Raw genomic sequence first — 16469 nt, 5'->3', positions numbered from 1 at the left:
TGCTGAGCGCCCCGGCCCCCAGCATCGGTCTCCCCCCCACTTTCCCTCCCTTGCTTTAACGGGCTGCACCGGGCCCCCGCTCAGCGCCCCGCAGCCTCCCGCCCACTGCCCCCTCGGACTGCGGACCCGCTGCAGCTGGGCGGCTTCCCCGCCCCCGCCGCGCAGCCTGGGAGTGACATCACCCTTGTCCAATCAGGGCCCGCCGCTCCCCCTACCCCAATCAACCCCGCTAGTCCCGAGCCCCCAGTGCGGGCTGGGAAAGGGCGGGCCGCTGTCCCGCAGGTTGGCTGGGCGCGCGGAGCAGGGCTGGGTGCTCCCAGGTGTTTGCAGTGGAAGTGGGGGCGCATCTAGGTGACAGTCCCGCTGTGCAGCAGCAGCAGCATTGCACAGGTAGGACATGGCCTGCTATTTATTTATTGTCTTCTGCGCGGGGGAGATATTTGCTTCACAGTAAAATAAATAAATAAATAAATAAAATAAAAAAAAGGGGGGAGGGCAGCAAGCACCCTGGGGCGGCAGGGACAGAATGGGTGAAGTGGGATTCGGTAGGGGGAGGGTTCAAGGTAGGTAGATGGGGGAAATGTCTTGGGAAGAGGCAGAGCTTTGCCTGGTGCAACGCATTCAACAGAGGAAGAATGGGGATGGTGCCAAGTCAACTTTCCCCTTGGATTCAGCAGCCGCGCTACTGGTGCAGCTGCAGCAGCAGCACTGATCTGTGACTGGCTTGATGACCATGTGCAGCCTGTGCTGGAGGATTAGGAGCCACCTGTATATACAGATATTCGAGAAATATATGAATATTTGAGACCAGTTCTCTTCCCCTCCCCCCCAGCCTCCTTCCCTCTGTATCTTCAGGTAGAAGAAGCTCTCCTCCCTAACCCTGCAGTCTAGCCATTTCTTCTCCCTAGAAAGGAAGCATAGCGTATGTTATTCTGTGGCCTGAAACTGAATCATAATTTCCCATATGGGTTCAGAGAAGTCAGTGGCATTTTTTGTTCATGAGTGTCTGGTGTTGCAGGAGAGACTGCCGAGAAGGAGGGAGACTGTTCCTAGTCATTACTCCAGGCTGGGATTGGCTATGGGTGGCCCAAGCAAGGCAGGCAGGAGATGACATATGTGTACTAAGGGCATTGGCCATAATATGGAAATCAGATCAGTTTTCACAACATGTAGAAAGGCCAGCCAAGTGGACTCTTGAATTACCATGCCCACCTTACAAAATGCCTTCACCCGATACCCGCTATTATTAGCACTGGGGTCTCCCAACACCAGACTCCTACTGCAGGAAGTAGGATGTGCATCCCCATTGAAGTCTTTGTAAAATGCAGCTTTCTTTTTTCTGTCACAATCCCTGCCAAAAATAATAATAAAAAAAGTTAAAATGCATTATATGTTCTTCATCCTCAATATGCATTGAATTGGACAAAAAGATCCAGTACAGAAGATCTATTTCTGTCATTGATTTCTAGGAATTTTTTTGGCATGTGAATTAATGTTTGGAAGCTTGTGAAAAATGTATCTACATTTATAACTCACTCCCATTTTCACACTACTGTTGCTGCTGTGCAGGCATCTTTTGGAGCCAGTATGCGTACACAAAGGAAGGTAGCTCCATGTCTTATTTATTTATTTGAGATAAAAGTGTTTGCATGTATTTATGGTAATCGAGTTGGAAGACCTTTTTATTACCTCTTATTACAGTTACAATCACATTACTTCACTGTTTTTATTTTAAAATGTTAGTTGCTCTCCTTTTCTTTGGCACTTTATGTGTAAACAGTAGTAATTCACATTGACTGTAGTAACACCTGCTGATGAAAATAGAGAGATCATTTGCAGACTTTGTCACTCCTGAGTGCAGCTAAAAGTCCCTTCAAGAGGATGAGCACTCAGGTGCTTCTGATCACTAAGTTGCAGAAGGAAAATGACCATCTTTTTATGGAATTTAGCTTCCTGGGTGGAGTGCTATTTAAGAACTTCTGCCTTTGACATGTATTCGAGATTACTAAATGGACAGTATTTATTAGTTACATAGATAATTAAAATGAACTATGACCCTTAAGCTAAGGCAGTGATAAGCAGACATTAGTGGTTCAGGAGCCAAATTAGCGATCAACATTACCCAAAAGAGCCACAGGAGTGTGAATTCACGGTTTCATTTACTATAGTACTAGTCCTATGTAAGCAGTATGACAGGAGAAATATTTAGTTTTATTATATAATTCTTACAGCAAATAAATTAATAACTTATGACAGGTTTCAGAGTAACAGCCGTGTTAGTCTGTATTCGCAAAAAGAAAAGGAGTACTTGTGGCACCTTAGAGACTAACCAATTTATTTGAGCATGAGCTTTCGTGAGCTACAGCTCACTTCATCAGATGCATACCGTGGAAACTGCAGCAGACTTTATATATACACAGAGAATATGAAACAATACCTCCTCCCACCCCACTGTCCTGCTGGTAATAGCTTATCTAAAGTGATCATCAGGTGGGCCATTTCCAGCAGAAATCCAGGTTAGTGGAAGTTGATAACTGGTTAATACCATAGTAAAATCATCCCGATTGGTGAATAACTCAGGTTGGTTAATAATTAAATCATGCTGTTTTAATATCATGTGCCGCGAAAAGCCACAGGAGACGCATTAAAGAGCCAATTGCAGCTCATGAGCCACACTCTGAGTATCACTGAGCTAAGGTATTTTTGATGGTAATTGTATTAAAGCACACAAAAATAGTTTTAAATTGAATTCCAGTTTGTGATTATAAGCCATTATGTAATTATATATGACACAGACATTTTTTCCCTAAAGAAGGCTATATATTTCTGTGCAGTGCTAACTGAAACAGAGAAGATGTTAACTAACATCCATTATTTAAGATGAGTATTAGCAAATCACTTTTTAAAATTTAGGTAATTTCTGCCTCAGTATAATAATTATTAAACAGCAGGAGGAGGTCTTTTGTAACAAGGTTGGACTTGAGAAGTTTTAAAAATCTCAGAGTATTCCCCTTCCATCACTAGTTGTTTTTTTTTTAAAAATATATGTTTTGCAACATAAAAATCTCTGTAAATTCATTTTTCAGTACGATTGTAGGTATTGATCCTTAATCTGGCAAAACTCCCACTGACTTCAATTAAAAATTTCCCTTGTTTCCAGGACCTGGTCAAAAGTGCGTGCACGCTCGCTCGCGCGCTCTCTCTCTCTTTTTTTTGTTTTTTGGAAGTTGGTTGTTTCCACTAGCAACAGTTACTTGGAGTGATTAACAAACAAAAACTATGTTTAATGACAGTTCAGGACATACCTCATCCACCCCAAACTTAAAAGCATGGAAATAGGAAGAAGTTAAAGGGGAAGACCCCTGGTTTCCTTTCCACCTTCATATTGCCTACAGTGCTGTTGCCTATACAAGTTTAGTTTGCCCCCTTGTGTGTATGTGTTATGATATAGTCTTTAATGACATCATCACATACAGTTTTTTCCACAAGACCCTGCCTCATTTAGTGCACAGAATAGAAGATGCTCACTTAGGGTCAAGGCTGCGATTAAAAACCTGCAGCTGACTGGTGTCCGCTGACTTGGGCTTGCGCTTACAGGCCTGTTTAATTGTGATGTAGATGTTTGGGGTTGGGCTGGAGCCTGGGCTCTAGGATCCTATGAGGTGGGAGGGTCCCAGAGTTTGAGCTGCAGCTTGAAACCGAATGTCTACACCAGAGTTTAACAGCCCCTTAGCCTGAGTCCTGCAAGCACGAGTCAGCTGGCACAGGCCAGCTGCAGGTGTCTAATAGCAGTATAGACATACCCTTAAGGTGCTGTTGTTCAACATATAATTTTCTCTTCATTCCTTATTACTAATACTATTCAAACTCTGTCCTGAAGACAGAATTCATCACTATAGTATCTCAGTGCTTCACAAATATTAATAAATGTGTTTGTACAACACCCTTATGAAATGGCTGAGCGTAGAAGGATTAAGGTCAAAAGTATCCATTAATTTTGGGTGCCCAATCTGAGAAACCTAGGATCTGATTTTTCAGAATGCTTAGCATTATATAACACTTCATTTGTTCGACATTCAGCTTGCATTGACTTCAGCTGCCTCACTGAGTGCTCGGCACTCTGCAAATCTGATGCCAGGGTCTCAAGTTTCTCCCCCAGAAGTATGAGGAGCACTCAATTACTGACCACTTGTGAAAAGTTGGGTTTGTGTGACTTGCCTAGCATCACACAGGAGCTCTGTTAGAGGCAGGAACAGAATCCAGTTCCAAAGAGCAGCATTCAACTGCCTTAGCTTTGAGGCCATCCTTTCTCTTAAAACTATTCTTTGACTCATTCACTACCAATCTTCCCTGACTTATTCACTATATGCCTTCCAACTTCTGCAACAGACGAAGCAGGGGTGGTAGAGACAACGTGTCTTTCACTGCACAGCAGTGCTCCATCCTCAGAGCGGGTCTGTGCTGTTCACTGAATGAAGCAGAGGCCTGTGGAAAAAATCGTATGTGATCATGTAATTTAGGACTATATCATAATGCATATGTACAAGGGAAAGTTGCCCAAGCAGCCTTCATTCTGGTATTTTCTAATTTTTGTGTATTTGACTTTGCAACATTAATAACATTCTTTCATTGTATTTTTTCTGTGTGATTTCCTACGTTTTTAAAAAATAAAACTGGAAAAATGGATATCCGGTATGTGGCATCATATTGATACCCATAGGGGTCATTAGCGGGGTAGGAACCTTAAGTCCACTGCACAGACCTCTGCCACTTGAGCTAATGGAGTAACTCATAACAGCAGTAGGTTGTCATCTTGTGTGGACCAGCACCAGAGGGAGATGGGGGACACACTTTGCCAGTGGGTTTCACAGATATTTGCTGACAGCAGAAAAATGGTCAGACTCGGGAATCTTGGGTTCCATTCCAGGCTCTAGAGGGGAGTGTTCTCTAGTGGGCACTTACTTTTCTGCCATTCTCTTCAAGCATGACCCCTTCTGCTGAATCCTGTCCCTCCTGTTCCTGTCTCACTTCTGTCTCTTCCCACCCCGAGTCCTCGTTGCAGTCCCATTCTCCCCATTTCACACACTCTCCCTGTACAAGTCATTTTGCCCAGTCATTCCCAGTTCTCCCTCCACACCGCAACTCCTCATCAGACCTGTCTGCTTCTCCTCACTGGTTATCAGTCCTAGTCTATTTGACAAGTCTGCCGCCTGGTTCCTCAGCTGATCTGTGTCCCCCTTTCCTCAGTTCCTGTCCCCAGATCCTAGTCCCAGTCTCCTTGTCCAATCTGTCCCAGTTTCTGCATCTGGCTCCTTAAGTATCTAGCCAATCCCACACTCCATCTCTACCCCTAAATCCTAGTCTGCCTGTCCCCCACAACCCTCAGCAGTCTTCAGTCCCAGCTTCTGCCTCCCTATCCCCAGTCTCTTGTCCCCACCTATTTCCTCTCATCCCCCAGAGGGCTGACACTTGTCCTATTTGCATTTGAATTGGGTAACTTCCTCTTTCACACTGCCTGAGCCCCACAGAGGAGTCACTGAGCGCACAGAAGATCCAGGCTCCCGGCTGTTAGTTCAGACGCCTGGGTCCAGGTCTGGCACAGCCTGGAGCTGCAGTTGCAGGAAAGTCCTGCTCAGTCACAGGCTGGAGCATGCAGACCAGGTGCTGCAGACCTGGGCTTAGTGTAGGCATACCTAGGGTATTTAGATTTCTTCCAAAAGAGGTGTGGAGAAAGGTGAGACAATCCAGTGAAAAATTACCTTCAGGGTGATTTTTCAATACTTATGGTTTTTTTAGAAATCCTTTTTTCATGAAACCAACATGAAAAAGTAAAACACTGTTCAGAGTTTACATTCTGTGGTGTGTGGGTTTTTTTTTTTTTTTTGGCCATTTCAATGAAATTCTTTTAACAAACCCTGCGGTTAAATCAACCTCTACCACTCCACTGGACTATCTTGTCATGACAAGCGGGTGGTGCTTATACGATGTGGCCTAGTTTTCAATGACCGTGGCTGTAATTTACAACTCTGTTTACAGATTTACTTGCTTCTCTAAGAGAAAAATGTTTACCATTTTTTTCCATGTCAAATATTAGAATAATCTTGGGCTGTGCTATAAAGTGAGTTACTTATACATATTTTCTGATGTGAATAGCTATAAGTATTTCAGTGTCTGCATAATCTTCATATGAACTCAGCAGGGCTAAGAAATGAGAAGTATAGAGCTTGATATATATGCAATGTTGTTTTGTTTTTAAACGGTGTTTTTTCTTTTAAGTTTGACACTTATCCAGCCAGGTTGTCTGCTGTTCCTTCCTAATGGAGTGTGATGATCTGATGGTTAAGGCACGGAACTGGGAGTCAGGAGACGCAGCTGTATGACAGACTTCATGTCTGAGCTTCGACAGTTCATTTAGACCCCAATTCAGCAAGTTAAACACATGCCTAACTTTAAGCAAAAAGTAATTACATTGACTTAAAGTGTGTGTGACTTGAAGTCAATGGCACTCCTCATTGGCACTAGTCATTTATGTAATGACCTCACTGCAGTGGAGTATTATTTCTCTGTGCTTTAGTTGTTCTCAGCTATACAATGGGGATAATACGCATCAGCAATAATTTGATTTAGTTTGTGTAGAGAAATGGGAGGCATTATGTAAGAGCAAATCATCAATATCTATTTTGAACAGCAGCACCTGAATTTGAGTATGTAGGCTATGCCAATGAGAAAAACTTTTAATTTGCTCAGTGAAATATTTCTTATGACAAACTGAAACCTCATTATGCTTAGCATCAGGATTTTTATTTAGCACATTACTAGTTATTGGCTGCACTCATGTTAGTCTTTATGTTATACTGTCTACTTTATGGGAGTATTGTGTATTAAGAAGACAGTGGGTTGGTCAATGTGTGTTCAAATGTCAAGCTTCATTTACAGAATATCAGACAGATTTAATGTACATACCAGAATATAATCTCTTCAATTCTGGTTTTTAAAGCAAGGATTAAATTAATTTTTATTCTTGGAACTGCAGTTTACTATTATGTAACTTGTATTTTTCAAAGAAAAATACATCAATTTATTCTTGCCAAACTGCTTGTAAATATTTAAAACAAAGCATACACTGAATTATATTAATAAATGTAACAGGTTTGTAGTGTTTACCTGATATAGCCTTCCCTGTTAGCATGTGCTGATTCTACTGGCTGACTGAGGCAGGTGACTCATTACCCTACTTGTTAAAGGGATGTAGACACGGCTCTCTGAGAAGAGAGGCTCGAGAATGTGACCTTGAGCTCTCCTGATCTAGGAACCCTAGTAAAAGCCAAACCTAGGTAAGAAGGTTTAATTAAGAAGGTATAAAGTACATGTTGTTAAGCTTATTCCCTTCTTGGGGTTTCATTTTGTAGTTTTCATAATATAGGGACTGAGTTTGAGAGCTGATTGATATTCTCTCTTCCTTAGTGCAGTAGACGGGGGATCCGGGACTGGATGCACTTACCTGTTCTTAATGCTGCCATGATTTTACAAATAACATTGTAATATTTTTCAAAGCAGTGTTTTCTCTCTCAAAGCGTAAGTAATACAAAACTGAATATCTGATAATAGCATTGAGACATGGCATTCTTGGACCTTTTCATCTTCAGGTATAATTGCACGGAGGAAGAAATATAAGAATGTGTACCAAGGAATTCCACTATATAGCTGCCGAACAGGTAGGCACCAAAAACTTTGGTGTCGTGATAAGATTGCCAGTGATGGACATAAACTGAATACAGCCAGACCACCCTAAGGACTTAGTCAGAAATTGACCTGGGTGGCCCTTGATCTGCAAGGAGGCCACAACCCTTTGTATTTGCAGTGATGATGAGAAATATAAGAGCTGCAATAAGAGAAAATAAAACAGAAACAGCCTTACATTCCAAACATTTCTTTAGAAGGAGAGTTTCTAGTAAGCATCCAGAATTCTATCTACTATACTTATAACTTAATGTCCACCTACCCTGATGGAGGCAGCAATTTGCTCTTGCCAAGCATCCATCTGTCTGTCCCAAAATGAGATTGTGTGGAATATATGCATATGTTCCCCCATAAGTTGCACTGTTTTTCAAGGTCATAACTGCGTATTTGCCTTTACCCACCATGTGGATGAGTAGGCTGTTAGTGCATACTGGAAGATGTGCACCAATAGCTGCTGATTGCCTACTAAGGTATCTGCTGACATAGCTTATGCTGTTAGAATAGGACTCTTTACAATTTCATTTTAAGAAAAAAAAAGTTTCTTTCCACTGTGAAAAGTAGTTCCTAGCAAGAGAAAAGAAGAGAAAAGGTGGATCGATCTATTTTATCTAATCTATCTACTTTTTCTCTACTATCTTGAATATGTTTATCTGATAATTGTTACAACAATCTTTATCTGTTTTTAATAAAGGATAGCTGAACTCCTTCTCTCCATCTTACTGTCACCAAAAGCCCAGCTCCATTTTATCATCCTTTTAAAATTCAAAATTTTAAATAAACAAACTTTGGAATACTGAACAGTCCACAGGTTAGTTTTTTTACTAGAAAAGGAGTTAAAAATGGCTTAAAGGACCACAGACTGCTACTGAAATGGCAGCCTCCAACTTTGAGAGTTGGACATTTTTTTAAAGTTGTAATTTTTCCCTTCAATTCATCACTCTGAACCATTCCCTCAGTGCTTCTCTTTACCCTCTTACCTTATCATCTTTGGCTTTTCTGCCTCCATATTTTTCCCATCCCCCAATTTATATAATAGGCATAGAGATTTTTGTGTATGATTCACTGAAAAGGTCTTCAATATCTGCCATCGGGACTTGGTACACATCTGTGACATCATCAGAAAGGCGTAATCAGTTGATCAGAATATGTCTTCAGGCAAACGGTCCGCAGCCAGACTCTAATTGTAGAAATTCTGTGCTTTGTTATTAAAATATATATTTTTAAGTCACAGAGTAGATTAGCTAATACTGAAATTACATGTGAAATCCTAGAAAGGAGATTTGTACTTCTATATCTCATCTTTCTCCTTTCTTCTACATGACTCTCTTACACACTGCATTTGAACAGTGTGACATCTGCTAGTCATGGCAACAAACATCATCGCTACAGGAGAACTAGTGGAACATTGCCCAGTGCTAACTTTCATTCCAATTACTGGGGTGATAGCTCAGTGATATTTGGCTACTTTGGCTACATTTCAGTTTTGCCTTAGGTCTTGCAGGACAAATGCAGTACTGTAAAAAAATAAAATAAAAAATCAGTCTAGCAGAAACAGACTACATTCACAGTTATGGAGTTTTAATACTGAATATGATCTTTGAAGACCCTGGTTAATCATGCTAGTTCGTTACATCTTTTATTTCTTAATGTAGAGCTGCCCAGTTGGAGAGGTAAGTGTTTTGGAAAGATTATTGGTGCATTAACTGAAAAATGAATCTTTCATTATACACTCCTACGTGCCAGAAATGTATCCAACTTTTATAAACTGGTGAGGTTGTAAATTAGTTAGGGGTAGTGAAAGATGATTTGGCACAAAAGGGTTTATAGTCAAAAGCAGAGTTAACAGACCACCTTTAGAGACTGGATTTGGGACTTGGTCCTGGGGGAGTGGGGGAAAAAAAAAGTTTCAAAGTGCAACCTGCCTTTCCACACTCTTTTGTTTTTCTGAAGTTTTAATGGAGGGTACTTTGGATACTTATGTGAGATGTCAAGAAGGAAGTTTTTGTTTAATGATAAAACCCAGTTATATAAATATAACTGTATGTGCAACTCTGTGCAGTCACATTGGATGGAAGCTTGGTAATTAAATTATCCAAGGGGGTCAGGTAGAGTGGCTACTACCACCACTATGCTTCTGTCCACAGAAGCCTTTACAGCTATTCTGAGGGAAAATGGGCCCTTTTCCCACAGAAATGGTCTATAAGGCACTGCTGCAGGCAGCAGGCAGAGAGAGAATCTGATCAAAATTATTTGACTTTTGGGTAATGTAATCAAAATCAATAAAGGATGGAAGGGGTTTCTATTGGAACTTGGCTGCCCCTGGTTGTGTCTAGTTGTATAAGATGGAAGTGTAATTGGGGTACAGTTGTGTAAAAAAAAAAGTAATCACAGTGCAAGGGATGTTAGGCAAAAGAGAATTTTGTGTGTGTGCATGGGTAAAAGAAAAGGAAAAGGGGAGGAATGATGGGAGCACTGAGCCTTGGGGTGGCTCTGGGGGATTAGATTGTTGCTTTGGTGGGTGTGCATGAAAACGCTGTGGGCATGGGGGAGGCAGTTATATCTTGTGTAAAATTAATATGGCTAATATAATGTTATAGAGGTTAAACTATATGGAAGGAATTTGCATTTTCCCAGGACGTGTGCAGTGTATATTGGAGAAGGGGTAAAAGAAATGCAAATAAAATATGGTACTTCATTAAAATTCTCATAGGGCTCCAAAAGGAGCCACAATAGGTTGTGCTTTCTTTTTCAGATCTCTGTGTTTTTGAGCAGGAGATGAAAGTGGAAAGTAATCAGAACTCTAGTGGAAGTGGAATGCTTCCCTTTTAAGACAGTGTCTGAGCTGCTAACAGCTTTGGATCCAGAAGCAAGCTAGTAAGCCTCTGAGTGTAAATGCAAATTACCTAGCTGATGGGCACAAAGGAGCTGCAAATAACGAATACATCTGGTCAGCAAACAAGCTACTAGAAGACACCGATTATGGCCCTCCAGGAAAGGGAGTTGAAAAAACAAGTCAAGCCTGAAAATAAGGGGGCAGGTTAACCTTAAGGGGGTGGGTGTGTGGGTGGGGGAGATGGGAACAGGGAATGGGGGTGGAGAAATTGGAATCATGTTTTGCTAAAGGGGGAAATGGGAATAGGGAATGGGAGTAAGGAAGTTGGAATCATGTTTTGCTAAGGGCAGGAATGGGAACAGGGACACAGGTGTAAGGCTCTGTGGTGTCAGAGCTGGGAAGGAGGACACTAAGGAAGGAAACTGGAATCATGCTTGCTGGAAGTTCACCCCAATAAACATTGAATTGTTTGCACCTTTAGACTTTGGGTATTGTTGCTCTCTGTTCATGCGAGAGGGACCAGGGAAGTAAGTGGGTGAAGGAATAAGCCCCCTAACAAACTGCACAGTACTTAAATTCAAATAGCTCCGTGATAGAGGTACAGGGGAATCCATTGTATTAGCATTCAGATTTAGACAGAGTTAATTTCCTCTTGAGCAGAACAGCCAGTAATTGTAAAATGAAAGTATGAATAGCATAGGACAAAAATATTTCAAATAACAAACAATGAAACTTATAGTTAAAACAGATCATAGAATCATAGAATATAAGGGTTGGAAGGGACCCCAGAAGGTCATCTAGTCCAACCCCCTGCTCGAAGCAGGACCAATTCCCAGTTAAATCATCCCAGCCAGGGCTTTGTCAAGCCTGACCTTAAAAACCTCTAAGGAAGGAGATTCTACCACCTCCCTAGGTAACGCATTCCAGTGTTTCACCACCCTCTTAGTGAAAATTTTTTTCCTAATATCCAATCTAAACCTCCCCCACTGCAACTTGAGACCATTACTCCTCGTTCTGTCATCTGCTACCATTGAGAACAGTCTAGAGCCATCCTCTTTGGAACCTCCTTTCAGGTAGTTGAAAGCAGCTATCAAATCCCCCCTCATTCTTCTCTTCTGCAGGCTAAACAATCCCAGCTCCCTCAGCCTCTCCTCATAACTCATGTGTTCCAGACCCCTAATCATTTTTGTTGCCCTTCGCTGGACTCTCTCCAATTTATCCACATCCTTCTTGAAGTGTGGGGCCCAAAACTGGACACAGTACTCCAGATGAGGCCTCACCAATGTCGAATAGAGGGGAACGATCACGTCCCTCGATCTGCTCGCTATGCCCCTACTTATACATCCCAAAATGCCATTGGCCTTCTTGGCAACAAGGGCACACTGCTGACTCATATCCAGCTTCTCGTCCACTGTCACCCCTAGGTCCTTTTCCGCAGAACTGCTGCCTAGCCATTCGGTCCCTAGTCTGTAGCTGTGCATTGGGTTCTTCCGTCCTAAGTGCAGGACCCTGCACTTATCCTTATTGAACCTCATCAGATTTCTTTTGGCCCAATCCTCCAATTTGTCTAGGTCCTTCTGAATCCTATCCCTCCCCTCCAGCGTATCTACCACTCCTCCCAGTTTAGTATCATCCGCAAATTTGCTCAGAGTGGAATCCACACCATCCTCCAGATCATTTATGAAGATATTGAACAAAACCGGCCCCAGGACCGACCCTTGGGGCACTCCACTTGATACCGGCTGCCAACTAGACATGGAGCCATTGATAACTACCCGTTGAGCCCGACAATCTAGCCAGCTTTCTACCCACCTTATAGTGCATTCTTCCAGCCCATACTTCCTTAACTTGCTGACAAGAATACTGTGGGAGACCGTGTCAAAAGCTTTGCTAAAGTCAAGAAACAATACATCCACTGCTTTCCCTTCATCCACAGAACCAGTAATCTCATCATAAAAGGCGATTAGATTAGTCAGGCATGACCTTCCCTTGGTGAATCCATGCTGGCTGTTTCTGATCACTTTCCTCTCATGCAAGTGCTTCAGGATTGATTCTTTGAGGACCTGCTCCATGATTTTTCCAGGGACTGAGGTGAGGCTGACTGGCCTGTAGTTCCCAGGATCCTCCTTCTTCCCTTTTTTAAAGATTGGCACTACATTAGCCTTTTTCCAGTCATCCGGGACTTCCCCCGTTCGCCACGAGTTTTCAAAGATAATGGCCAATGGCTCTGCAATCACAGCCGCCAATTCCTTCAGCACTCTCGGATGCAACTCGTCCGGCCCCATGGACTTGTGCACGTCCAGCTTTTCTAAATAGTCCCTAACCACCTCTATCTCCACAGAGGGCTGGCCATCTCTTCCCCATTTTGCGATGCCCAGCGCAGCAGTCTGGGAGCTGACCTTGTTAGTGAAAACAGAGGCAAAAAAAGCATTGAGTACATTAGCTTTTTCCACATCCTCTGTCACTAGGTTGCCTCCCTCATTCAGTAAGGGGCCCACACTTTCCTTGGCTTTCTTCTTGTTGCCAACATACCTGAAGAAACCCTTCTTGTTACTCTTGACCTCTCTGGCTAGCTGCAGCTCCAGGTGCGATTTGGCCCTCCTGATATCATTCCTACATGCCCGAGCAATATTTTTATACTCTTCCCTGGTCATATGTCCAACCTTCCACTTCTTGTAAGCCTCTTTTTTATGTTTAAGATCCGCTAGGATTTCACCATTAAGCCAAGCTGGTCGCCTGCCGTATTTACTATTCTTTCGACTCATCGGGATGGTTTGTCCCTGTAACCTCAACAGGGATTCCTTGAAATACAGCCAGCTCTCCTGGACTCCTTTCCCCTTCAAGTTAGTCCCCCAGGGGATCCTGTCCATCCGTTCCCTGAGGGAGTCGAAGTCTGCTTTCCTGAAGTCCAGGGTTCGTATCCTGCTGCTTACCTTTCTTCCCTGCATCAGGATCCTGAACTCAACCAACTCATGGTCACTGCCTCCCAGATTCCCATCCACTTTTGCTTCCCCCACTAATTCTACCCGGTTTGTGAGCAGCAGGTCAAGAAAAGCGTCCCCCCTAGTTGGCTCCTCTAGCACTTGTGCCAGATCACTTAATCAGACTGATCTGGACTTTCCAATGCACCAGAGTTACCTGTATTGGTACATTATATTCATTACATTCATTTGTGTGAACATCAATACAAGTATCACTCTAATCGGTGGTCTTGACATGTGTGAATCTGTACCTTTTCTTAGGAAGGTGTTTACGTCTTAAAGAGAGTCTTATCTGTCGTTAATACACCAATACTGAGAGAAGGAAAGCCCATTTAGGAAAGGAGAAACAGACCTTCGTTGTTCAGGATTCATGGCATAGTATTAATATAGAGTACTTTATCAGACTAAAGTTGACAGTATTGGACTCCTGACTAGTCATCTGTTAGCAAGCTAATAAGCCATATTTTCGTAGACTGTTTTCTTTTTCAAGTCATTAGTTCTTTGGTAATTACCTAGTTTTAAGATACTTGAGAAAATGTCATTTAATACCTCTATTATGAGGGTTGCGTTGCCACCTATCTTTGAAAATCAGCCACTGCATTTGGACATGAACATGCAGCAGTTGATTTTTTGAAGAGCAAAATGCAACATATTAGAGGATAGGATAACATGAAGATTGCTATACTGTATTGTTGTTTGAGTCATTAGGAACAGATCATTTATATAACACTCCCTTAAGTAAGGAGTTGGGCCATTAATAACCCTAAAACAGAATTTTGAGCTAAATGTTACATGGAAGTGTTTTGTATAATGACAGGCTTCAGAGTAGCAGCCATGTTAGTCTGTATCCGCAAAAAGAAAGGGAGGACTTGTGGCACCTTAGAGACTAACCAATTTATTTGAGCATAAGCTTTTGTGAGCTACAGCTCACTTCATCGGATGCATTCGGTGGAAAAGTGAGCTGTAGCTCACGAAAGCTTATGCTCAAATAAATTTGTTAGTCTCTAAGGTGCCATAAGTCCTCCTTTTCTTTTTATGGAAGTGTTTGACATTATTAAGCAAACAGAACAGGAATATAAATATAATAACCCTTTGGACATTTGAAATTGCAAGTTCTTTTCATATAGGCACCTTTTTCATTAAATGCATGAATTTCTGACTTGTTGTTTAAAGGAAAAATAAACATTAAACCAATATTTACAACACACAAAGACATTTATTCCCTTTACGAACATATGAGTAAGAGCAGGTTAAATTTTGTTAATCAACTTCAGTATCTTAAATGGTGGAGTGTTTTAAAAATCTCTTAAACTGGGTAGAATTTTTTTTTCATTCGGTTGTAATAGTGATAGTTTTACCATTTAAGAACACTTCAGACTAGTGGAAGATTTTGAAATAAAAAGACTTGAATGCATTTCCACTCACCAACACATTGTCAGTTTATTTTTTATTAAGACATGTGATTACACTACATGATAGGGCTAGCAGGGAAGCAAAACTACTGAGAGGAAAGATTAATTTGCACTTAGGTATGTACATAAGACGCAGTAAAAGATAAATCTGACATTCTGACTTGATCAAGTATATTTGTTGTGGAAATCAGAAAGCTTTGACTTTGCTTCTCAGAATGACATAAAATGCTACAGAAATTAATGAGCTTCAAGAAAGGTTTGTTAAAACAACCCAAGGATGGTCATAAAGCACAGCTGTTTTCATTTCTGTTCAGTCTCTTATTGTCAAATGTTTTGTGGGTTTCTACAAATCATCTGACTCCGTCTTTAAATATGGTTGAACCATAAAATCTTGTTTTTTCCCATTGCTTTGGGATCGTATTTGAAGATCTCAAAGGATATGGATACTCCTTTCCCCTACCCCCACCACTCCAGAATGATTAGCTCCACTTCTGTCAAGCACACTTTAAGTGCACATGGCCCCAGAAGAAGTTTAGTTTAATTTATTGTAATTAATTAAAAATTACAGCAGTTTCAACTATTTCATATAGGTCAGACCTGGATTATCCTTATATCAAAAGCACGAGAGTTCAGGATGGACAGTAATGTTGTTGGTGCCATGAGGGATGCTGCTCAAATACCATATTTCATATTTCCATTATCTCTGTCTTGTCTACATTCCTGCCATTATATTTTAATGGCATTGAAATCAGTCACAAGTTGGTCAGGTCCCTGGCAATGTTGTTAAGTGACAATAGCTTTATGGTCAGCTAAAATCTGCAAGTAGTGCTATATTGAAGATATATGCTGGTTTACTCAAATCACATTTGCTGAAGCTTGTGTGCCAATGTAAGTTTACATTGACATTCGAGGAAAGGAGAATACACAGGGAGTTCACATTGACTTCTGGCTGCAGCTCAAATTATGTTGTGTTGCACATCTGGGAAACCCATGAAAACCACTTGCATGTCAAAATTCTTGTTCTTGGTTTTTAAATTTATTTATATATATATAATATATAGCTCCCTAATAGCTTCTAGGCACTTTATGTAGCAGAAATACATAGTTTGGAGGCTTTCTGTTTTGTGTTATCTATGGATCAAACAGTCATAATGAAGGGTGTAAAGCAGCACCTGAAATGTAGTTTATGCTCCTGCAGTTAGGCCCATAACTCTAGATGATCATTTGATACCCAGTGAACCCATAGATAGTTGTAACTAATTGTCGATATACTTCCATCTGTACTGACCACCCAGATCCTAAAACTAAATGTTTGTGAGCAAAGTGCAGTTATGCATAAACTGTCATGCAGTGTGAATCCTACAATTTTCATACTTGTATACCTTTGAATTCTGCGTCTGGTTCTACCCAGGCTCTAAGTTTGGTTTTTAAACTGTTCTGTAGTGATGCTAATTTAAAAATTGATGCATCACTGCATTTTTTTTTTAAAGGCATGTCCCCAAA

At 41.4% G+C, this 16469-nt stretch overlaps 1 protein-coding gene across 1 annotated transcript in view; it reads left to right on the top strand.

The window, feature by feature from the left end:
* The first annotated feature begins 229 nt into the window (after positions 1–229).
* Positions 230–16469, top strand: part of CNTN1 (contactin 1) — a 448663-nt gene continuing 432423 nt past the window's right edge. The window contains exon 1 of the mRNA XM_048836059.2: positions 230–390. The gene's annotated coding sequence lies outside the window, so the exon portion shown is untranslated. The remainder of the gene's footprint in view (positions 391–16469) is intronic.

Source organism: Caretta caretta, chromosome 1 (genome assembly GCF_965140235.1).
Source record: "Caretta caretta isolate rCarCar2 chromosome 1, rCarCar1.hap1, whole genome shotgun sequence".
NCBI lineage: Eukaryota > Metazoa > Chordata > Testudines > Cheloniidae > Caretta > Caretta caretta.
The sequence above is the reverse complement of the archived record's forward strand: the minus strand, read 5'-3'. Positions and strand labels throughout refer to the sequence as shown.